This window comes from Mytilus trossulus, chromosome 8, assembly GCF_036588685.1.
Source record: "Mytilus trossulus isolate FHL-02 chromosome 8, PNRI_Mtr1.1.1.hap1, whole genome shotgun sequence".
NCBI classification, from domain to species: domain Eukaryota; kingdom Metazoa; phylum Mollusca; class Bivalvia; order Mytilida; family Mytilidae; genus Mytilus; species Mytilus trossulus.
Genome location: NC_086380.1, coordinates 41,313,921 through 41,340,949, shown reverse-complemented (window position 1 = coordinate 41,340,949; position 27,029 = coordinate 41,313,921). Strand labels below are relative to the sequence as shown.

The 27,029-nt window shown below is 31.4% G+C and overlaps 2 long non-coding RNA genes across 2 annotated transcripts; both read right to left on the bottom strand.

Annotated features, from left to right (window-relative positions):
* Nucleotides 1–320: 320 nt before the first annotated feature.
* Nucleotides 321–10,824, bottom strand: LOC134682174 (uncharacterized). The gene is made up of 3 exons (XR_010100817.1): nucleotides 10,732–10,824; nucleotides 5,995–6,066; nucleotides 321–391 (listed from the first exon to the last, which is right to left on the bottom strand). It is a non-coding gene; the product is annotated as an uncharacterized LOC134682174 (long non-coding RNA).
* Nucleotides 10,825–12,159: 1,335 nt separating this feature from the next.
* LOC134682172 (uncharacterized) lies at nucleotides 12,160–13,223 on the bottom strand. The gene is made up of 3 exons (XR_010100815.1): nucleotides 13,146–13,223; nucleotides 12,932–13,003; nucleotides 12,160–12,231 (listed from the first exon to the last, which is right to left on the bottom strand). It is a non-coding gene; the product is annotated as an uncharacterized LOC134682172 (long non-coding RNA).
* Nucleotides 13,224–27,029: the final 13,806 nt, after the last annotated feature.

Here is a 27,029-nt window from a genome sequence, read left to right as displayed (position 1 = left end):
ATCCAAACGGTTGCTTTAATTTCTAGTCATGTATTAATAATAAGAGAACTTTGAAATTTGCATAATATTATGTTCGATATTCAGTAATAATAATATAGTTAGTTACGTTTCTTAAAATGTCGTATGCACATTAACAATTTTGAAATTAGGGATACAATTAATCCAACTCTGGTAAAAGGTTGTTATATTCACGTAATATATTTGTTATCAGGCATCATCAAAGATATTTGTAATTCCATCGCTTTCAACTGTAACAAAAACAAGATATCAGTTAAACCACGCAATTTCAAAACTATTTTTTATATTCATTGATACTTACACCGACTCCAAATTTTTGTTGTTTGAAAACACATTGTCAGAAAGGTTGGTTAACATATTCCCTGTCACATGCCTAAAATCATCAAAACAATTGCATGTATATACTCTAAATATGTTTTTAAAAATAGGAAAAACGAAGGTTATTAAAAAGCAGTTGTTCTTGAAAGTCTTTCCAAACAGAGTATCTAAATAATTGAGATGAAGCTATCTGCTGTTGACACAAATTAACTTTGAGTGTCCAATAAAACAAAAATGTAGGTTTTGGTGAACTCATTGAAAATATATGGTTTCTATACACTTTTGTCTGAAATAAGGGAGATACTTTGTTACTTCCGTATGAAAAAATGTCAATCGCGGTTTCAATAGCTTTAGTCACACCGATTCCAAAAATATATGGTTGCTAGATACTTTTGCTTAAAATAAGTGAGATAAATTGTAACTTCAAGTTTAAAAAAAATGTCGCTTCCTGTACCATCCTCACACTGATTCCAAAAATATATGGTTCTATGTACCAAAAGACATAAGGTCTCTAAACTATACGGGTAATTAACTACATCACAGCTAATTTATTTTCAAAAAGTGTTAAAAAAACTCCTTTGAAACGTCAACGTTCCCTTTCATCCAACACAAAAGTGTTACGAAATGTCGCATCTCACAATTTCTTAAAATATTCTGTCTATATCTTAAACGGTCCCTGAGTAAAAGCTTAAATACGCTAAAATCGTGAACTTGGACCTTGACCTGATTTTCGTTTTTATGAACCAAGAACCTCATATCGAAAGACATTAGGTTGCAAGCACTTACGTTTAATGATATAAGGGGATATAACTCTCATATTAAGTCTTAGTATCACTTCGATTGAAATCGACCGAAGCATCCCGAACATTCTACAAGCCATTTGGAAAAATGAATTTGACGATTTCGTTTACAGTTGCGACGGAGATCAAACACAATAAAACAGTTTTTGAGGATATATCTCTAACAATCAAAAATGTTCGGATAAACAGGATGAGTTTCGTTAGCAAAATTACTGTTTTATATCATTTTTGCGAACCCACTTTATACCGTAACAAAAGTGTTTGGCGGAGGAAACTTATAATTATAATTTAAATAAATACAATTCGAACAGGATGACAAATAAATAATCGTTTGTAAAAAATAGTGAGCTAGGAATATAGTCACACAACTCAATTCTTAAAGAATACGGATGTGTGTAGTGTAAAAAAACACGGATGTTTGTAGTGTAAAATAATACGGATGTTTGTAGTGGAAACGAATACGGATGTGTGTAGTGTAAAAGCACAAGGATGTTTGTAGTGTAAAAGAATACGGATGTTTGTAGTGGAAACGAAAACGTATGTTTGTAGTGTAAAAGAATACGGATGTTTGTAGTGTAAAAGAATACGTATATTTGTAGTATAAAAGAATACGGATGTTTGTAGTGTAAAAGAACACGGATGTTTGTAGTGTAAAAGAATACGAATGTTTGTAAACGAATATTTGTGTTTGTTTTTATATTTATAGTGCCAGCTGTACAGCATGTATTAGACATTTCGACTATGAATATTAATAGCAACGATGCTAATCAAATGATAGTCTATCTGTAGGAATTGAATTAAATTAGTCCACTTAAATATATCACATATGGAAATTAGATTTGATTAGGGACTTTCCGTTTTGAATTTTTCTCAGTATTTTTGTGATTTTACGGTTGAGATACAAATTTCAGACAGAAGAGATGATTTCAGCTTTTCAAGTGTGAACTTTTTATATGCTAAAGAAACATTCCACAACCAAATGAAATAGATAAATTCCAGTTAACACGTTATTCCAAGGCTTGCATTTTCTATTTTCATTTTCATGAGAGAGGAAAAAAAAATATTAGATACAGAGGTCAAAGTGGTGAAGATGAAATAATCTCATTGAAACGTTAAAGAGCGTCATCACTAGTTGGTGTATTTTTTTGGAATATCTCTTTCACAGACGCAATTTTATATGTTCCGATTATCGTAACTAAAATCAGGTCGTCTTTTCCCTGAATATGACCTACTGAATTAGACTTGGTTTGTACTTATATGAGCAACATAGTTGGTATGTTGTGTTTTGTGTACTGGCCTTGTTTGTTTATTTTCGACTCATGGGTTTGAGTATAAAAAAGATGATGTGATATGATTGCCAATCTAACCACAGCAGACCAAATGACACAGAAATAATCATTTATAGGTCAATGTACGGTGCAAAGCCCAAACCGCATAGTCAGCTATAAACGGCCCCGTAAGGACAAATAGAAAACAATTCAAACGAGAAAACTAACGGCCAAATTTATGTGTATTAAATTAACGAAAAACAAATATGTAACACATCAACAAACGACAACTATTTGGTATTTTTCTCCTCTCTTTTAATATACATGAGGGCATGCGGATACTGACGTTATCAAAATTTTTAAATGGTCCAAAACGACGTCAACTTTCGTTATTCATCTGCAACCATGATGAAAAGTTGTCGGGGGAGGAACTACAGATAAATGTATTTAATGACTAATTTGTCAAACCATGTTAGAAGCATAGTTCTTTTAGCCTTCACACTATACAAAATCTAAGTTTTTTGGGACAAGCACGGGTAACTCACCAATGTAGAGTAAAATTTTAATGTTAAGGTGGTACCCAACACTTTCACTAAAATTAATTTGGCTCGTTTAATTTTCCTAAAATTTTGACAAAGTATTTACTTTGAGCCTTAAACAAAAATATAAAAAATTTAAAAAATTTGAACCAAGCGTTTTATCAGAAAAATTACACTGGTTATATAGCAGTTTGACAAACACCAATTTTGATCATTTAGAAGCTTTATATTGCCTTCACAACGCAACGTCATTAAAACGTTCTGCTGATATTACAGAGTTATCTCCCTGTAGTATTAGGTACCACCTTAAAAGATCATCGATGCAAATGAGTATGATACATGTTCGCCTTTTTTAAAATGCAGAATGAACTACATTTGTGTTTAACTATTCACTCAAAAAATTGAAAAAATGACACATTCCAGAGACAAAATATATTTATCGGCATGGAAAGTAGAAAGATAATTCATTAACTTGATGTTTTAAAAATTAAATAGATATAGGAAGAAAGAAGTGGTGTGAGTGCCAATGAGACAACTTACCATCCAAATAACAATTTATAAAAGTAAACCATTATAGGTCAATGCATGGCCTTCAACAATGCGCCTTTGCTTACACCGAACAATACGCTATAAAGGGCCCCAAATTTACTAGTGTAAAACCATTCAAACGGGAAAAACAATCTATATAAAATACGAGAAACGAGAAGCACGTATAATTACATAAACAAACGACAACTACTGTACATCAGATTTCTGACTTAGGACAGGTGCAATAATTTGCAGCGGAATTAAATGATTTAATCGTATCAAACCTTCTCCATTTTTCTGAAACAATAGTACATATTAACTATTGTGCCCCAAATACTTTTTTTTTATCCAACATATATAATATACAACAGTACAGTTTTCAAACAATAAGTTCATATATATAAATGTAATATAATACAACCTATTAGAAAATGTATAGAACTTGAAAATAATATTTTGTTTGGATTTTATAATTGTATCTTATTAAAAAGGACATACAAAAAAAATATAGAGAATTAATAAATAAAAGAATTAAAAGATGATTAAAGAAAAAGAAAAAAAACCAAAAGCAACAAAAAACCAATATAAAAAAAAAAAAAAAAAATCAAAAAAAAATCATTTTGATGTCTGCTAATTTTTTCATAGTTGCTCATCCACCAAATTATCCTGTAAAGCCTCTTGGTAAATGCACCAAGCTTGATTAAACTTTTCAAAACATTTATTTTTAACTGATATCTTCTTCTCCAAAATATAATGATGCTTTATTTTTTCAATCAATGCTGTTAAACTTAATTCTCCTTTGAAATATCGTGTATTATACATATATTGTTTAATCCAGAGAAAAATATTGTTTTGAGGGTCACCTTTGTACATTCGTGATAAATTTCCAAACAAAAAAATATCCTGTGTAAATGGTATACTAATACCGTTATGGAGAAACCACATTTCAGTTTGCTCAATAAATTGTTGTACATAATAACAATCCCACAGTATATGTTCAATTGATTCAAGTTCAGTCTTACAAAAAGTACAATATGGGTTTTGCACAATCCCAATTTTGTTTAAAAACGTATTTGTTGCCAGAATTTTATGATTAATTCTATACTGAAGCCATTGTAGCTTAGTATTTTTTGTAATAGCAAATGGTAGTTGAAAAATCTTTTTCCAGTTTTGATTTTCTAAACCTAAAATTGCTTCCCATCTTTTTACTCCTGTAGGAACAGTGTTGTTTTTGTTTAGCACCAAATACATATCTTTAGATCCCTTTTTGCTTTTGAGAATGGTCTTTATAACTGATGGTATGAAAGGAGATACTAATTTATAATCTCCCCTTTTAATTTTTTTGGAAGTCTTAGTTAGCATAGAAATTATGCTATTATATTTCATGATGTCTATATCCATCTGAAAACACTCCTGAAATTGATAAAAATTTAGAAAGGTACCATTCTCCCCCACAATATCATTTACATATAAAATACCCTTACTATGCCAGTCTTTGAAAAAAACTGGTTTGTTATCAATTTGGAATAGGTTATTCATCCAAATTGGACTGGAAAGAAAATATTCCCAGTCGTGCAAATTCATTTCTTTTTTAATTACCATTTGCCAAGCACCCAGTACATCTTTCCAAAATTTATTCTTAATACTTTGCTGTAGTTGCTTTACATAGCTATTACTACAACTAAATAATCTATCTTTATCAACATATGACAAAAATATATTTCGCCATTTACAATCATTTCTACAAATTCTTCTAATCCAAGTACATTTCAAAGCATTTATAAAAGCATGTAAATTAATCATTTTTAAGCCTCCATCACAATAATCTTTTTGTATTACATCTTTTTTCACTCTATGAACTGGTGAGTTCCAAATAAACTTATACATCAGTTCATTTATCTGTTTAATAATATCTTCACTTGGATTAGGTAGTGACAATATTAAATGATTTAAAATTGGCAACATAAGTGTCTTTACAACAGTAATTCGACCAATAACAGTAATGTTACGTCTAGACCATTGTTTGACTAGTCTTTTTATTTTTACAATATTTTCATCATAATTGATTTTAACTAGTTTTTCTAAATCAACATCAAAATTAACACCCAATAATTTAAAGGATGTGCTTCCCCAAGTAAGATTTTGATTTGTACAAAGTGTCTCTGTGCTGTACTTTTTACTTCCAATCCAAATGACATGAGTTTTGGAAAAATTTATATTCAAACCAGAAATTTTAGCAAACCAATCTAGTTCCAATAATGCCTCATTTAAAGATTCTTCACTACCATCTAGAAGTAGTGATGTATCGTCAGCAAACTGCGAGAGTTTGTTTTCAACATCAAGAACTTTGATTCCATTTATATTTTTGTTATCTCTTATTTTTAACGCTTAAATTTCAGCACAAAGAATGAAAAGATAAGGCGATAATGGATCACCTTGCCTACAACCCCGTTCAACAGTGAAAAAGTCTGAAAGATTCCCTCCCTGAATGACTGCCCCAAATACTTTGTTAGCAATACTTACAGTCTCTGTAAATTCAAGTTGTTAGCGAAAATATTCTCTGGTAAACTATCTAGGTTATTATCATTGAGATTTCTATAAATAGAAAATCACAAGTTTTAGATACCTATGCTCACTGGTACACGCAAATGTACAAAAATTACCCAACACTTTCACTAAAATGAATTTGGCCAGTTTAATTTTCATAAAATTTTGACAAAGTATTAACTTTGACCCTTTGACAAAAATATGAAAATTTCAAAAAATTTGAAACAACCATTTTATTAGGAATATTATACTGGTTATATGGCAGTTTGAAAAACACTAATTTTGATCACTGAGAAGCATGATATTCCCTTAACAATACAACGTAATTAAAACGTTAAGTTGATTTTACAGAGTAATCTCCCTGTAGTGTAAGGTACGACCTTAAAGTACAACTGAATATTGTTATTGCATAACAAATACACATATCATATCATTAAAGGAGTTCAACACTTTCGATAAGTCCAATGGCACAAACACCATATAATTCTGTTATTTATCACGAGTTGCCAATTTTGTATCATATTTCAGTTTTATGATGTGCTACTCCTTTTTTGACATTGAACGTTAACGTAAATAAATAAGAAAAACCTACAAATTTTATGGTCAATCACTAGTTCTTTTTTCATTATGATGCACCCCTTTCATTATATCTTGACAAGACATATCATTATTTGAGGTAAGTGTTGTATAATTAAATGATTTTTCAAATGAAAAATATTAACTTGTTTTTTTAATCTTAATTCACGGTATCTAGTATGTAATAAACATAGAAAAATTGTGTTATTCTTCCGACATTAACCTTTTAATAGAACCTAAATATAGGAAGGCCAGCAAAAATATGCATAGCGAAAGGAGTAAAATCACAAATATACCGAATTTCGAGGAAACTTTAAAATGGAAAGTCCCTAATCAAATGTAATATCAAAAGCTTAAACACATCAAGCGAATTGTAACAACTAACATATTCCTGATTTGGAACAGGCATTTTCTTTCATGTAACAAATGATGTATTAAGCTAGCTTAACCTCTCACTTGAATGACAGTCGCATAAAATTCCATTATATTGACAACGATGAATGAACAAAACAAACAGACATATATGTTAAAATTTCAAAATAGGGGTAAAAAAGTCAACATTGTTTTATAAAGTGCATATACAATCACATAGTTATGAAACATGTAGCTAAAAGCATTTCGGGAGTCATGTAAAAACAAAATAACAACTAACACTTTTTGTGAATTTATGACAAAACACAAGATTAGATCAACGCCAAATTGACTTATTTTTTGTGACGTTTATTTTCCCACAGGTTAAATTCTTCAAATAAAATAGATTTTTTTCATTGACACGTAACATAATATAAAATTTGAATTTACAGCAGACAAAATAAAATATCTGAAAGGTACACCATTTACTTGCCAGTATACATCATACACGTTGTTACAACTCTAGATAAAGCCGACGAGGAAAAGCAATATATTGACCACTAAAAGCTTTATGTAGTAAAGGTGGTTGAATTGTGCAGACGTCGTTGTCACGATGTCACATGACCAAGGTTTTGATTTTCGAGGGAAGAACAAAAATTTGCAAACGCAAATTTGAAGATCTGCCATGCTTCATCTGCATTTAAGTTGGGGTTCGTGTTGTTTATTCTTTAGTTTTCTATGTTGTGTCATGTGTACTATTGTTTTCTGTTTGTCTTTTTCATTTTTAGCCATGGCGTTGTCAGTTTGTTTTAGATTTACGAGTTTGACTATCCCTTTGGTATCTATCGACCCTCTTTTAAGACGTGTTATATATACATACTTGTATTAAGAACATCAGTTGGATCAATAGATTTAATTGTTTTTACATAGGCGGTAATGGTAACGTTTTTTCCTGTAGCTCAGTCCATTTCGTAAACTTGGATATGTATGATAGCTGGTTTCAAAGCTGTGACATTTTCACATATGTGGCTAAATTTTCGGGGTATGTGACGTTAAATTACTTTAGCATACCCCGAACATTCTTTCGTGATGCGGCTCTGCGTGGTTATAAAAAATCATTTTTAACACAATAAGTTCTTTGACAATTTGATACTTTTGAACACATTTAATTGCTCCATAGTTTTTTTTCACATTTATTCTATGTTCCTTTACTTTTCTAATCACCACAAATGGTTAAGCTCAGTCATTTGCAGAAACATGTTCAATATCACTACACAGTGATTTATGGTTTACACACAACTTTAAATTTTGTGTTCCTCATTTCGAGGCGCATTAGGGATATTGACACAGTTGTCCGACCTGTTAGTCAATTGTGTTTAACATAAAATATACCTTTTCACATTTTTTTTTTTGTCTTTTGAAAACAAAATTTGTTTTACATGCACACGTATAACAATTACGGTTTGTATCCAACGCCATTATGGGTTTGAACGTTGATTTCAATTTAGACTTATTTATTTGTGTATTATATATGTTACAGTAAATAGGTGAAATTAGGAATTACATGTAATTACTCAAATTTAGGAATTACTTGTAATCCCAAATGCACTTAGTAAATACAAGTGATTCCTGAAACGGCCCAGTTATTACAAGTAATTACTTATTTCAAAATGATTTTTTTTCACCTATTTACTAACTGTTAAAACAATGTTGGAATATGGTCAGCTGATCAAAAGTTATGGTAATACCAACTATAGTGAGTACTCTTAAAAAGTGATTAGCCTAAAATGTACCTTTTTGTTATAGGAGCACTAGCTACGAGATATACAAAAAATAAAATATGATTTTTTTTTGTTCAATCATTAGTGAAAATGATATAGTGAAATTATATTTTAGCAGTCAATCTGGTACTGGTGCACTTGCAAGTGAATAATTGGACCTCAATCAATACGTATGCATATGACCCACAATTCAACCCCTAGCTGGAGATATATTACCGATGTATTCAGATTTTAAATTGTAAGGTTTCGCAGAACCTGTATCTCGCCTACTTTTGCTGTTAGTCGCAGGCTCAATAAAAATGGGAAAGAAATATTAAAATTTTCCTCTTTTGATAAGTACTGTAAGAAGCTTCTGTCCAAATGTGGTTAAAATCCAGGATGGTTTATGAAATCTTATAAATGTTTTAAAAACAAACTGCAGAGTGTATGTAATATTAACTGGGGAAAAACGAAGTCCATTTATAAGGAATATATGAAAAAGGATTCTTTTTTACAAACTTTACTTATGGGTCTTATCTTATGATCATAGACAAGCTTCTGTCCAAGCTTGGTAGAAATTCAGGATATGTTGAGAAATTATTAAAATTCTAAAAACTATAACCCCAGTGTGAATGTAATGTTAACTGACATAAAAACTAAGTCCATTTATAAGTAAAATACGGAAAAATTGATTTCATTTTTACAAAATTTACTTCTTGAAAATTATCTTATGATCATAAACAAGCTTCTGTTCAAGTTTAGTAGAAATCCACGATAATTTAAGAAACTTATCAAAACTTTAACCACATAGTAAATATGTGTATACGCTACTGACGACAGAATGGTCGCAGTTTCGACAAAAAGAAACAGAATGACAACATTGAAAGTAAAACAAAAGGGATGGATCAATTAGTTGACTATACAATCCACAAAAAGATGATTCTTATACAAGTAAAAACGATGATAAAATTTTGTTGCAGGTTTATAAGCTTAAGTTTGGAGGTCTTGAAAAACTCATAAAAAAGAGAAACACAGAAATATGAAATGTGACTTTTAACACCATGAAAGTGTATAAATTTGTTTGTGAAGAATGTCAGCTTTATCGCAACAGTCTGACAAAAGAAGTCTTAAATTAACCTATTTTGTAAATGGAAATTAACTTGTGTCATTGGGCAAGTATGCCTGATGGAGATTTAGATTTAAAGAAATTATTATGAGATTTTAAGAACTATCAAGATTATTAAACCAAATTTAGCATTATCGAATGTCTATCAGCAAAAAGAGGTGACGAAGTTGCCTATAAACGTCTCACAATTTAATGCATTTCTCAAAAGTGGATTGATATCATTGTCTTGCATGCTGAAAATTATTTTTAGTGAGTTTTAAAACTGTTAAAACAACCATTTTCCAGTTTCAGTTCACAAACACTAAATAGTATACACTTTTGATGTGCCTTATATTCCTTAATTCTTAATTAAGTTAGACCTAAAATACCTACCCTTTTACTTTCTTATTTGATATCTTGAATTATATCTTTAATTTTATATCAAAAATATCAAGTTAGTAAATAGCTGTAAATATGACCAAAAAAATCAGTGAATACCAGTAATCACTGAAACAACTAGTAAATACATGTAATTACTAAATTGGCTAGTAATTACAGGTATTTACTGAAATGTTTAGTAATTACGTATAATTCCTAATTTCACCTATTTACTGTAACATATATATAGATGTCTATACAAAGCACCAACTAGCAATTTTCATATGTACTGAATCGTCTAAAATAGTACTGCTATTATAGTTATAATATATATACTTTTAGTTTGTTCATGACGTATTAAGTTTAGGGGGATTTTTTGGACTTTACTCGTTTTTTATTTATACGTTTGGTGTGATTGAGCTGTTGATTTTGCCATTTGATTAGGAACCTTCCTCAGAGTTCAGTATTTTTTTTATTTAACTTGTTTTAGCAGACTTGGCATTTGGTAATATTTGGTATCAGTTATTGATAATCAATACTTACATCATTGTCAAGGCAACATTAGAGGACAACAGATCACGTGGCAAATTCGTCAAAGAATTCCTCTTAATGTCTCTTTGGAAACAGGAAAAAAATAATAACTTTTTGAAGACATAATCAACTGTTAATACAAAAATGAAAAAATAAAAGTTGAAGTTTGTTTATTGCCAAAATAAGAGAGAGTATTTATGCATTTATTATATAGTAATCTGAGGAGAAAAAAACTACGATCGATTATTTCACTTTTCGACTTTATTTACGCTATGATAATTGATATCAGAGTCAACTCTAAGGTAGCAACTACACAGTTAGAAGTTTAGTTTCGCATTTTGGCCCCTGTGGATATTTTGAATATGAAAGATTTTGTACAATAAGATTGATTTTTAGATAATTGAAGAATAGTATAGCCTTCTTAGTGGGTTTATATGAACATTTAGATTGTTTTTAACATGTTTTATAGGCCATTTATATGATTGACAGTCCGTATTTCCTATCCGTACCGTCCATAGGTCCATAAATTATTGTAGTGTTTATCAACAAAGATTTTGCGCTCGATCTTTTCAATTCAATTTTATGGAAAAACGAGCAGAAATGCATATGATGGGGTTTTTTTTACCACTTGATAGATCTAAACCTAAGGATTCAGGAAAGGTATCACTGTAATTGATTGAACTTTTCCTTTAGACCAAATTTTGAAGACTTTTGTTACATGTTCACTCACCTTTTTTGCTATATTTTGTATCTAAGAAATGCAGATTGTTGCCATGGTTACACCCAAAAGGGATTATATTTCACCCTTATGACCATTAAATTCTCTTTCTATAAGTATATACATGCATAACACACATATAAAGCCTTCTTTGTCAGACAGGAGGGGAAAGGGGACGTTTAAAAATTATGAGTGCCAATTTTAAGTTTTTTTCCTAACTGTGTATTGCTACCTTATGGCATTTGACAGAATTTTATTTTCAATCTATGAGCGTGACTGTCCCTCTGGTATCTTTCGTCCAAAATCTTACAGATTATCAAAAGGATTCAGAAAAAGCGGTACCTGAAGCTTACCATTTCTATATTTTTTGTAGGTAAACCTCTTCAATTACAGATGTCTGATTAGAACTATGCTATCATGAGTTTGATATGTGAATGTTTTGAATTTTATTGATCAGTCATGTATCTTAGGATAAGACAATCTAAGTGTGACTAAATTGTTTTTAATATACTTTTGCAAATAAAATATGTTTACACTAAAAGGAAAACATACGTATCATTTGGGTTTTCTTAAAGCATATATGTTTGAAAACAAAAACAATGACCAGGATATAGATTTGCATAGCAAAGTTAAATCAAAAGATTGGCATAGCAATTTTTTATCCGGTATAAATATCAACCTGTCTAAAACAACTTAAATAATTGCAGTTATGTTCTACTTACAATAGCGTCAATTCTGCATTGTTACTGAAAACACCATCAGGTATGCTAGTTAGATTGTTGTGATTCAAATACCTAAATTAGAATAAAAATAGACAAACCGAAGTTAACTCATAAATTTATTAAATAACGAGAAAGTGACTTGTCTCGAACTGTACTGCAAAATCGGATGGGTAAAACCTCAAATCATGGATTATCTTGTATTGTGTCAAGTTGCTAAACATTATATATAGTTATAGGAGATATAACTCAAGTTTGTACATGTGGTATATTTTAAAAGAAATAGCGATGGAGACTTAGTGTAAACAATATTTTATTATGAAAAATACAAGTATAAATTATAAGCACATTCACAATAAGTATCCAGAAACAAGGAACAATTGATTATATTAATCTGTCTCTTTATGGAGACTTGAACATCTTGCAACTGCATATTCTCCTTTCAGAGTAGAAATAGTTCTTATTTTACTGTAAATAAACTCATCATAGATACCAGGACTAAAACTAGTATATACGCCAGACGCGCGTTTCGTCTACAAAAGACTCATCAGTGACGCTCGAATCCAAAAAAGTTAAAAGTGCCAAATAAAGTACGAAGTTGTAGAGCATTGAGAACCAAAATTCCTAAAAGTTTTGCCAAATACAGCTAAGGTAATCTAAGGATAGCAAATGGACATAATTGCCAAAGTGGAATCAAAGGATAACAGATTATTCGTCAGGCAAATTTTATTATGTACGTTAACATACTAACATGACAACAATCATTTTTACTTACAAATATATCAATGCCACGTTGTTTCTGAAAACACCATTAGGTAGGCTAGTAAGGCTGTTGTTCGACAACGTCCTACATTAAAAAAAAAAAACCAATCTTTTCAATTAAATGTTTTGTTTTAGGTAGTGAAACTATGTGAAAACAGATGAAGTAATTAAAGTAGCGTAATTCTTATTTATACAAGTCCGATTAAACTGGAAAAAAATGTACGTACCAGTGTTATTACGATGTATTCATTGCATTAATATATGATTTAGATTAACACACCACATTAAGATATACAACCTTGTCATTCTGTCGTTGTTTTATGCATGTTATAACAGGTATTGATTGTCGTATGACCATTTATAATGAACCTGTTACTTACAACATGTTAATTTTCTAAAACGTTTGACAGATTATGCACTTGAAAAAAGGAAGCACCAATACATTTTCTGCAATATACAGACTTGTCAGTATTATTTGTGATGTAGCTCATTTCCGTCTTTTCAAACCAGTAAGATCGGAACCTTTACTTGAGGAAAAGAGGAGAATCCTTCCTGTTGATTTTGCCAATAGAGGAATTGGTGCAATCAATATCTGCAACGTTCTACATCACAAGGAGGTAACATCTAAAATTCCTATTTATTTTCAAAATCAGTCTGTTCCTATTGTATCCTACAGTTACACCAAAACCATTGCGCCTAAACTATTTAACTATAAACAAGCATTGCAGGACATTGACTTAGAACAATACTTAAAAAAACCTCCGACATGTGACTGTTCCCACTCGCCTTGTAATTACAGCCCCTCTGGTCATGTAATAACTGGGGATCTAAACATAATTCAACTTGAAAATCTCCGAAAGGTGTTTTCTCATGGTCCTAAGTTTAGAGAACCCCAACACATCAATTGGAACCATTACTTCAAAATAATTATGGATTCCATTGAGGACTACGTCAGAGCATGGGCTAAGTGAGAAGAAGTTGAACTGTACACTTTGTCAGAATGGGTTAAAACTATCAGGTCTCTGATAAAACGTCGCATTTACAAGTTGAAAAACTGTGTAAATGATCGACCAAAGTCCGTTTTCAGAGACAAAGAGGCCATGAAATGTCTATCAACCTTTCATGATAAGTATGTTGTTGTTCCTGCGGACAAAGCTTCAAATCATATTGTCTTTGTATGTAAATCGTATAACTACGAATGTCTTGTAAAATAATTGAGTATAAAGGAGCACTCAGGTAATCCCACATTCAAAGACATATCATTTGACAAGGATGAGATTTTAGCAAATCATAAGTCCTTCATGGAATCGGAGGACTTACCTTGTTTGTATTGGATACCAAAGCTTCATAAAATTCCGTACAAACAACGGTATATTGCTGGCTCATCTTCATGTTCCACTAAAGAATTGTTCATTATATTGACTAAAATGCTGTCCGCAGTGAAAGAGGGTCTTCAGAAGTTTATCATCTTAACAACGTGTTTTATTGTTCTTTCATTTGTCTTTGTTCTATTATTACTATTAATTTTACTGTTGAATGGTTTTATGTGATATCCGTCTGACGTGGCTCGGTACTTATACATCTCGTCAATGTGTTTGTATTGGCTTTCATTTTATTGAGGTTTGTTTTGTATATGCGACTTTTTGTATTTCTTTTGTTCTTATAACGTGACTCTGTACTTTATAATGACTATTTTATTTATTGTGTCTGTTTATTTAACGCATCAATGTAAATATAACGGAATTTGATGAGACTGTCATTAAAGTGAGAGGGTAAGCGCTATAGAACCAGGTTTAATCCACCATTTTCTAGATTTGAAAATGCCTGTACCAAGTCAGGAATATAACAGTTCTTGTCCATTCGTTTTTGATGCGTTTTGTTATTTGATTTTGCCATGTGATTATGGATTTTCCGAATTGATTTTCCTCTTAGTTCAGTATTTTTGTGATTTTACAATTTACAAGTGATGCAGGTTTAAGCTATTTAGGTATAAGTCTTTTTATGCACAATGTTTAATGTGTTTGATGCATGAGCTTGACATTTAAAAATACTTTGTTCTCCTTTCGATATGTTTTGATTACTTTGGATGTTTGGGCGCTGTGTTTATTCATGTATATCACAGTTGTCTTAAATCATAGTTATTCACGAACTATGAACATTACAGCTGAACACTAAGATGATGTAGAAATGTCTAACAACAGTAATTTACTCTATAACATCGCATTTGAATGTATTATTCTTAATAATTATATACCAGCTGATATGTAGATACAAATGGGTGCAGACTAAACTTTACACAAAGCTTAAGTGAACACACGTTAACGCAGCGAGTACATATTTCGTTAGGTAACTTAATTTTTTTACGTTTACTAATGAATGCGCGATTACTATAATTATATAACGCGGTCAAGATGGAAATATCTAATGACTACCTGAGTAAAAGCTACATAACTGCGGCTTTTCATCAAACAATTAATTATTGGTCAATCTGCCTTAACGCGCGTATACTTCTTAAAAATGCGTTTACTTCTTAAAAAATAAAAGACACGTCTTATTTCACGTTAACCTGAAAGAAAATCGAAAGTAAATGCCCATTTACTCTTTACAAAATTAGAAGATGCACCACTTTCGCGTTAATGTTGAGTTAAACGATAATGTTATTATCGCTTACTTTTTTTATTTATTTTTCAGTCTACTACAATTTCGAGTTAAAGCTGCGTTTACATAAAATGCGCACGTAAACTCAGCGTTAGCTCCTCTCCTTGTAACACGACCTGTTAATAATATGGATCATGCACTGCCTACCTGTGCAGACCGATTGCAATCATCCCCTGTGTGGGGTTCATGTCAGTTACTTTACACTATTTGTATAATATGTTTTGTAGACAGTTGTCTATTCTGTCACCTTTGTACCTATAACAAACTATCTATTTATCTATTAAACTTATGGTAGATTTTTCTAATTTCTTCGTGGTTTTGTGTGTTTTTGATCGATCGATTCATGTATTTGATTTTTCATTTTATATCTCCTGCATCCGTGTAATAATAGTAAGGCCAGTACTTTACATTATGTTCAAACATTTTTTCAATAACTAATAGTTTTTATATAAAAAAAAAAAAAGAAAATACGGGCAATAAAACAAGCTATTCAATATAGACGGTTTATGTCACATTTGATGTTAACGTCATATTGTTATAACATAATATGTCTACATTGAACATATATGTTTTAAATAGAATAAACAACAATGACCAGGGCAAAGGTTTACAATACCAAAGTTGAATCTAAAGATTATGATAACAATTCTTTATAACGTAAATCATTTCTGTTAACAAACAACCTAACTATAGCAGTTTTGTTCTACTTACAATACTTTCAATGCTACATTGTTCCGAAAAACAGAATCAGGTAAGCTAGTTAGAAAGTTGCTCGATATACCCCTACATAAAAAAATTGTTTGTTCCATTAAATGATTAAGATTTCAAACATAGAGAAAAATGAGAAGTACTAGTGAATTATTTTATTAGAGGTCGGTCATTTACAAACGTATCAGCCGTATCGTATGCGTTGACGTATCCGCATCTGCAGATATATCAAAAAATATAATGTGATCCCGAGCTTATTAATAAGACCATACTTCATTTAAAAAAAACTAATTGGAATCTTTTTGAAACGATCAAACATACACTTTTAATATTTGTATTGGTGGTGTTTTGTAAAACAAAAATAAGGGGTTCTAAAACTACTTTTACATGCCCTTAAAAAGGAACCAATGTAGGGCTGGTACACGAATATCCTTTATTAAAATAGTTAAAAAATATTTCAAGATCGTAAATGAATAAACACAAAAAAATCAAATGTACTACTTATATAAATGTAAGGAACTTTGAATATTGTTCATTCGATATTTTATCATAAAAGGTAAAAGAACGTACTGAGTATCACTTTATTTGTCAATTAACAATAATGTTCTACGTGAGCACAAGTTCATACACAAACACACGATTTTACCGTATTCACTTTATCATACCTGTAAACTGTTCCAACTATCCGGAATATCTTTAAAAGTAGAGTTACATATTCCACAAAAACTCGATATTTCCTTATTGATTGGTAAATTTCTGCATTAGAAATTAATCAGTCGCCCATTTGAATTATTGAAAGTACATAAAATCAAAGCTCGGGATCATATACTATTTATTTTGTAAATCTGCAGATGCAGATACGTCAACGTATATGATACGATTGATACGTCTTTAAATGACCGACCTCTATTGCTGACTATGTAGTATGGGATTTGCTAATTGTTAAATGCCGTACGGTGACCTATAGTTGTTATGTTCTGTGTCAATTGGTCTCTTATGGAGAGTTGTATAATTTGCAAGCATACAGCATCTTCGTGTTTATATTATATGAGAGTGATTCTTATATTTACAAAATCTTGGAAAGAGGCGATAGTTAATGAGTACTTCTCAAACCAACAGACAAAAGTAGTCATGCTAAAATAAATGTTACAACAGTTAACATATAAAATCTAAGAACAATGTATTACGATCAGCTAAAATGTTTTCCGTAATAAAATTACAGCTGTGAACGAGATTTTCTAGTTTTTTTGTTTCGGTTTTGTTCAAAAAACAACTATGATCAGCGTAAATGTCATGAACAATTACATCCTCTTTTCTCCACAAATTAATATATTTTTTATATCATGTTTTAATTTGGTTTTTTTTATATTAGCTATTGTATGGTAGATTTTTCTAATTTCTTCGTGGTTTAGTGTGTTTATTCTTTAGTTTTCTATGTTGTGTCATGTGTACTATTGTTTTTCTGTTTCTATTTTTCATTTTTAGCCATGGCGTTGTCAGTTTGTTTTAGATTTACGAGTTTGACTGTCCCTTTGGTATCTTTCGTCCCTCTTTTATCTTGTTTCACGGTTTGGCACTTTTTGTAAAATTTAACAAGTTCGATGACATTTTCCTAAATTATTCCGATACACCATTTTGCAACTAGGTGGGCTGTAGATTGCTTGCCTAGACCGATTTAAAGGTGAAAGAGTAACCATATTCTGTATATATTCTGAATATCTTATTACCTTATTATGTATGTATTTCGAACATATTTATTTATTTGAAGAATAAATATAAAACATATAAAAACGAAAAGATTAAGAAAAAATGTTTTAAACAGTTCAAATAGCCACAAGTCAGGAGCTTGTAATTCAGCGGTTGTCGTTTGTTGTTTTTCGTTCATTTTTTTTACATAAATTAGGCTGCTAGTTTTCTAATTTGAATTGTTTTTTATTGTAATTTCGGATCCTATTATAGCTGACTATGGGTTTTGTTCATTGTACGATGGCCTATAGTTGTTAATTTCTGTGTCATTTTGGTCTCTTGTGGAGAGTTGTCTCATTGGCAATCATACCACATTTTTATTAGTAAGAATGAAATTTGACAGATTTGGTAAGAGAATAATTGCAAATTATACTTACAGGTATATCAAATCAACGTAAGGGGAGAAAATATTAGGTGGCAAGGTCGTCAAAGTGTTCCAATCAATAGATCTGGTAAAAGTGTAAAACAAATGATAATAATTGAATTCCTTCATGAAACGATTATTTACAAATTAATTAATAAAAAAATACGTTGTAATCATTTCTGGATGAAAAAAGTCAAATTCAATTGTCTGTCTTTTCTTTTCGACTTGTACATGCGCTATTAAAGAGGGATAGGACCTTTTTCGGGAATTCGGGGTCGGGTGTTTTTAAGCTCGGGATTTCGGGATTGATCCTTTCGGGATCCGGAAATTATTTTTATCTAATTTCGGGATGTCACGATTTAAATTTCTTTAACTTCGGCACCACGGAATTTAAAGTTTTTAAGCTCGGGATTTCGGGATCAGGACCCCTCCAACTGACCCCTCCAAATTCAGTCCCCCCCCCTTAAATTACGCATTACTTCTTTTTACTATAAGAAAAGATCTAAATGATTCAGAAACAGCAAAAAAAGTTACCGGACCAGGATAAAATTGTTCTTAATAAAGGCAACAGTAGTATACCGCTGTTCAAAACTCATAAATCCATGGACAAAAAACAAAATCGGGGTATCAAACTAAAACCGAGGGAAACGCATTAAATATAAGAGGAGAACAACGACATAACACCGAAACGTAACACACACAGAAACGGACCAAGCATCAGACAAAACACCACGAGAATAACAAATATAACATGAACGTTATTTTTAAAATGATCTTATGTTCAACTTAAATGTTGTAATACAGTATCGTGTCCATGTCTTTTAGCTAATAAGTTATCAGAATTGATATCCGCAGGATACTTCTGAATAGTGTGTCCGAACTGCTACGTGTGGACTATCAGTGCAACATGATATCATCTCTTTAGTAGACAATTATTCGATGTTGCTATCGTTTTTGTATGATGTTCCCCTTACTCAACTTATAGTTTAATATGTTTTGGTTTGTGAACTTGCTTGTCCTTTTGTTGTCTTACCTTCTTTTTCATATCAATATTTGTCTATTTCGACTCTAAGCGTTAAGAATGACCACTTGGTAACGCCTCTGTTCTAAGGGGTTGGGTTTAAGATCTCAGGTGAGAATTGTCGTCGTGTTTTTAATAACTGACATTAGTTTATTTTTTACAATTGCAACCACTGATCAAACAATTAAGATGTTACTGTGTAGTTTTTCATTCGTCCCCCTTTTCCAGCATAAAATATCGCGTAGGCAAAATAAATGTTGAAGAATCTGCGCGTAGGCAAATTTGATATGTGGGAAATGCTCATGGGCAATTTACTGTTCGGGATCATTTTTGAGGCACATTTGGACGTTAAAATGATAACAAGCTAGTAATGTCATATCGCGGAACATATTCTTCCCCTCCTCAACAGTTTGTTCGTTCTCGGGTTTTGACATCTATAATATTCCGTTGTCGTGTTATCATAAAGTTTACATTTTAAAGATAGACTCTTTAGTTACTTTGTTCGAAATTCACGGTCTATTAATGAAGTTCAAACTTTGAGGTTTGAATGTTCTTTATAAGTGTATTGATTGATTGATTGTTGGTTGCTTTACGCCGCATTAGCACACAACGGCTATATCGCGGTGAATTATAAGTATATGAATTCTGTTTTAAAGTCTTACGAGTAATTTTACATGTGTTATGGTATGCTGTATACGTACATTTCTATTGTTGTCTCAGGGAAGCTTGGTACTTCTGTGAGTCCACTTTTTTTGCAGTCATATGCAGCTCCTTCGTAATAACACACCATTTCACAGCTAGATATTATCGTACAATTTTGTGCATTGCAACTCTCTCCGATTAATAATAATAGAGTTATTTCCTTGCACCAAAGTAATATTGACATTGCTATTCTTTATCTTTTCCTGTAAATGGTTTTCATGACAATGTTATGCTGAGCTTTTATATAGCTTGTTCGTTGTAAATATGTTTAGAGCAAACATTTAATAATCTATTACGTTCTTTGTTAATTTCCTATTTTACTGTCATATCAAACTATGTTCTTATTTGTGTTGGAATTGTGCATTACGATAAAACAAAAACAGTAATCATCTAAAACGTAATATTTATTTGGACTATTATATGTAAATAAAAATAGCTGAAAAAGATCTTTGTGACTTTTATTGCTGTACCGTTTTCATGTTGATGTTAATATGTATATTAATATTTTGAAATGATTGTCACTGATGAGTCTTATGTAGACGAAACGCGCGTTTGGCGTACTTATTTCTAATCCTGGTACCTTTGATAACTATATACTGTTCTAAACTTTTCTTTATTGTTTAGCTGGAAACTTATTTTGTGATAATTTAGGAAGTGGTAATATTGTGTGTATTTCATATTGGAACTTTGGTATTTACTTGTTTAGATAAGCATTTTGAATTACGTACGTTTTGATATATCATGGCATGATCTAACAAATTATAACGATTAAAGATTGTACTTCAGAATATATGTTTTCACGCAACTATCTTTTGATACAATTGTTATTGTTCTCAAAACCTGCTTGTCTTACGAACCCTTGTAATTTTATATGTAATTTTTTTGATGAAAGAACGACGTGTTTACTATTCCATACTTAAATATAATTCATGTATATAAATACATATACATATGAACGTAGTTTTCAATTTAGACTTGTTAATACATATACATATATATACATAACAATCATGGCCAAACGAAGAGTGAGTGCACGTGAATTAAAAAGTTCATGTATCAAAATATGTTAAAGTGGTTTCATTACCGATGAGACAATATCCCATCAAAGTTTACATAACGCGGATGTGTATAACTTTCGACCGCTATTAGGTCTTCAAGAATGCGTCGAATGTATGCCGTTGAGTCATATTAAATTCAGAGCCAGTTAACGCTTAATTGCATATTTCAAAGGAGAATAAAACATGTCACGTCGACACTAAAGAAGGTATACAAAATTCTTGGTTTTGCAGGTCACATTGCAAAATATAGTGAACACAAAATAGTGGAGTGGCAAGTAAATGTTTGAGTATTTAATTTTTGTTGTTTTGTTGGCAAGTCAAACATCGTTTTACTCCACACGACGTGTATCATCTTGCAGTTGAACAGCTTTTATTAGAGGAGGCGGCAGCTCTAACAAATAGGTCTTTTTGACTTGTTGGTCTCCGAAAAGCTTAGACAGGAGGTTTGGGAAAGATCTTTTGTTGGGATGCAATACATTTCATGTCAACATCATCGATGAAACGGAACCAAGACAGAGTTTTGGATAAAGATGTTAAAATGATTTATTACTCTGATTTGCCCATGCAATTATCGGCGAAAGGCGGTGCCATTTTCGCCCCCACGGCTGTGTCGTTAATCTGAAGGCAATATTCGCCAGTAAAGGTGAAATTGTTGCATTTCAGAACCTTAGTAAGCAGCTGGACTAAACATTCAGTAGATGGTTCTAAAATGATGCGCAAGTCCCATATTTCCTAACACGATTGTATTTCGTTATCACGAGGTATGTTTGGTATACAATGAGGTGATATCTAAAGTGACAAGGAGAGTGACCGGAGGAAGAGGGTTCATGAATTAGGAGCATACGTTAAGCCTGTCTGTCCGTCATTACATTGGCTCTCGAAATATGTATGGTAGTCACCGTTGCAACGTCCCTTTAGTCTTATAGAATAAATATATATTTAATCTCGTAAAAGTAAGCGTGAACCATTTGCCATCGACCGTTAATAAAACAAAACGGGAACAAACAATCAATCCAAAAATTTATCCACCATTTTTTACATTTGAAAATGCCTGTACCAAGTCAGAAATATGCCATTCGTTTGATGTGTTTTATCATTTGTTTTTGCTATTTATTAGGGACTTTCCGTTTTGAATTTTCTTCGGAGTGCAGTACTTTTGTGATTTTCCTTTTTATCATACTAATCAAATATTAAGGATCAAATAGGTTATTTCACGCAATTAGTATCAAAATATTTTTTTCTATATTAGCGATTTTGTTAAGTTTTAATATCGATTAAGAATAAGCGATAAATGTTATCAGGAATATAACAATGTCATCAATATCATGTTTCCAATTTCATCAAAGATTTATGATAATAATCTAAATATCCAAAACATTGCGAACAAAATATAAATGTCATACACATGTTTGTCATGTCAAACTGCACCCTCAGAGAAATAATATTTTACTGATTTCAGTTCAAGATTTTAACACTTTTATATTCCATAATTGTATAAACTCTAAGAAACGAAAGTAAAACATTTTACCCTAACATCAAACATGTTGAAATCTAATATTTCGCGAACATCCTGAATTAAGAAAAGAAAAAACGTCTGTGTTAACAGACTTTCTGTATTGGACAAATATTATTGAACATGTAGTCGAATTAAATGAAGATATATGATGTATGTTAAGTCTCTGATTATCAGAACTACTTAAGAAATAATTGATGCCAGCTATACTTTATTGTAGTTTTAACATGGGTAGGCATTATATTCGTGATTATTTTTGCCAGAGCGATAGCGAGGGCTAAAATAACACGAATATAATGCCTACCCATGTTAAAACTACAATAAAGTATAGCTGGCATCAATTATTTCGATTCTGATTAGGACAATTACGGTAATATCTATGTTCGCTGTGTATAAAGTGTACGGTATTTGTGTAGGCTCTTCCATCAACCTTCCTGTCGATTTTTATCCAACTAGTTCATACCAGTTTAATTTGGCAAAGTTGTATAAATTTCTAAAATTCAAAATTGAAACAGATATTAATAAATTAATTTATTAACTAAAACAATATTTGTGTCACAATATAACAGAAAAGTTATATTTCAACAGGCTTTTCCTTTGAGGTCAATTTCTGACACGCACATTTTCAAGTCAGTCGTCAATGGCGGTGGACGCACAAGGAGAATCGGGTAGGTCTTTATTTACTAAATTAATCGTCAATATTCCGCCGGTTAATATTGTAGCATTGGTAAATATGTTCATATCTGATAGAGGATTTCTTGATAAAGTTGTGCTGACATTCGAGACTTGGCAGGAGGGGCCCTTGTCTTTGACAGAAATCCATTTATACTTGCGGTGGCTACACCTTTTAAAGTTGATCAAAGGGCACGCCTTTGTGCATCTGACGATTTCAAATGCTGTATTTATACATGAGATTAAAATTAATACTGGGTGACAATCTTGTTGCGTTTGTAAAATGGATTGGAAACCTTGGTGGTATATTGGTAATTACGCCTATTTGTTTTTATAGGAGAATGGGGTTCGATTCCCTGCTAGGGTCAATCCATTTTATCAGAAATATGAAACAATTTTGTCATTTCAGTACAACAGTAATAGTAACCTATTCTTTATTTTATATTTTATCGTCGGAACATATGTTTCAATGAAATTAATATACAATGACATGCCTTTTTAACAGGAGAGATGAAACGTGTTTTTAGGGGGATGGGTTTTGAAGTTAGAACAGCCAACATGGACGTTGCTGTATCTAGGTCAACTATTTTCAATTACGAATTGTAACACATTGTTGTCATTGTTAAAGTATTAGTAACAAAATGTGTATCATTTTAGTGTTTGAAAGTGTTTTAATTTAAGGAAATACATTAAATGCATACCATTTTGACGAAATTCATTTTTCTGCCGTAGTCAATATACGCATGTGCAAGCTAATTTTATTGGATAATAAAGTATGGTTTCTTTACAAAGCTAAAGAAGCACGTCATATTAGAATGGAAAATAAAATTAATAGTTTGAACGAAAATAACAAACTTTTTTCTTTACAAAAATATTAAAGTCAAACAAGACCAAGAATTTTATCTACAATATCACAATTTTGAAACTAGACGTTTATTTACAAAAATTAGAATTAGTGACCATAATTTGCTCATTGAGAAGGGCAGATATCTCAAAATACCTCGAGACAATAGAAGATGTCCAACTTGTAAAACCTTAGAAGATGAATATCCCTTTCTCCTCCACTGTCAAATTACGTATACAACTTTTTAATGACATGGCAATAGATAATCCTATGTTTCCAAATCTATCTGATGCTAAAAAACTAGTAGTCCTACTAAATCTTTCTAATATAAACCAAGTGAAAAAACAGGTTTCTTTATAAAACAGTCTTTAGAGCTGAGGACAGGGGACTCTTAGTTAGTTTTACTTGTATTTATATATATAGATATGTGTGTGTTCAACTCAGTTATTTTATTGTTGTTGTTACTTTTGTTTATGTCACAAGTATAATGTTACTTATATGACAAATACAGATTATTTATATTAAAATTAAGAAATAATTTATGGGGACTTGAATATATCGTTATTTTACCACGGGTTGGCCCTTTATGACAAATATTTTACCCTGAGCGATAGCGAGGGGTAAAATATCGGCATAAAGGGACAACCCGTGGTAAAATCTAGATATATTCAAGCCCCCATGAATTATTTTGATTCTAATAGGACAAATGAGGCAATTTTTTTTTTGGATCGAAGCGCTCTAGATGGAGGCCATTATTTGCCGTTTCCATAAATTAACGCACTTTAAATTGGCGTAAAAGACTGGAGCAAACAGAATAAGTGACATGCTCAAACTATTCACAAAACTTATTTATATAGATTTGGATTAATTTTAATGATAACTTTCTTATATGTCTTCCATGTATATATAAAACAGTTGGCATAAACCACATTTTAGCATCGTTTGTTTACGTTTCCTTGTTGTGATGATTATCGGTATCAAAAGCGTGTATTTTCCCGTAAAATGCTTAAATTATAACGTCATCATTTTATGACGTCAGGTACTTCATTCATAAAAAAAATATGACGTGGGAGTACGATCGGAACAGCCAAGCAATATATTCATATTTTACCACGTGTGTGTACTCAAAGCGTTTGAAGGACGTCATGTTAGAATCATCAATAAATTATTTAAACAAAAAATATGACATATACGTATTGAACAACTACTGACCTGTAAGGAGCTGTGACTTTAATTGAATGTTATCACTGGCATGTTAATGTTTTGAAAAAAGGACAATCTTTTGTCGTTTGTTTTCTCTTGTGATTGAGTGTGAATTCACATTACTATAAAACGTGTCATGGTACTTTTCTATCCCAAATTCGTGTATTTGGTTTTGTTGTTATATTTGTTATTCTCGTCGGATTTTGTCTAATGCTTAGTCCGTTTTTGTGTGTGTTACATTTTTATGTTGTGTAGTAGTTGTTCTCCTCTTATAGTTAATGCGTTTCCCTCAGTTTTAGTTTCTTACCCCGATTTTGTTTTTTGTCCATGGATTTACGAGTTTTGAACAGCGGTATACTACTGTTGCCTTTATTGAACCTTGTAAGATAAAAAATTAATTTACCTGCTTTTTTTGGGTTAGATTCTAATTTCCGGCCGACTCTTAACTGATAAGTATTTACTGTTCAAATGTCGTAGTTATATCTTACATACCAAACTCCCCGGCCTTTTAATCGACTTGGTAACAGGTGTTGTTTCACTTTATGATAGAGGGAATAAAAAATGTTCTGTAACGAAATCACCAATTGAACGGCGTTTGACTACACATATCTTTTTGTTAAATCTAAAGAATGTATTTTGTCTAGTATTCTTCTGTATAATTCATTATTCATATCCTTGACATTTGATCTCTGATAGATATCTGCTTTAATGACGTTTATGTCGCATCTCTTTGTTATCTGTTTTGATGACATATTACAATATCCACGTAATTAGTACACAAACGTCTTATGATCTTTTAAAACACTTTATTTTTAAACACACAAAACGATTAAGAGTCATCCGGAATTCTCGTGCCATATGTGAGGGATGGTCAATTGTACTTACTAGGAATATCGCCTTTTCGGAATCAAAAGTACTATGGGTTATCTCATTGTTCGTATACTAAAATGAAAATAACGTCATGTTCGATACTGGTTGAATTTCTATTGTTTATTACGTTTTAAACCAATCACAACGTTTTGTGTAAGCTTTTAGAAATATTACCAATAATGAATAAGATTCCTAAACGGCAAATGGCATACAAAGATATTATTTGCAGCATTATTGATCCTATGAGATTGGCAAATCATATTATATCTTTCGACAAACAACAGTGTGTTTTGTTAAAATCGCTGTTGAAACTCGGAACTATAACGTCGCCATGTAAAACGTGGTTCCATGAAGTAGTATCTGGCGGTTATAAAATCTGTAAAAAAAAAATATGCTACTACTAGTTATTTTCGAACTCTGCTTTTTGCATTCTTCATTGATTAACTAATACATGTAATAAAGACAACAAAAGTGCACCGCTTTTCAATAGTCATAATCGATTAAGCGAAAACAAATCCGGGTTACAAACTAAAACTGAGGGAAACAAATCAACTATAAGAGGAGAACAACGGAACAACAGAAACATTTTTAAAGTGTTAAAGGGACAGTAGTATATCGCTTTTCCTTAATAGTCAAACATCGATTAAAAGAAAATAGTTACCAGGTGCATAATGTAATACGCCAGGCAAAACAAATCCAGGTCATAAAACAAAACTGAGGGAAAACACTAATTGTTTTGTAACGAAATCTCA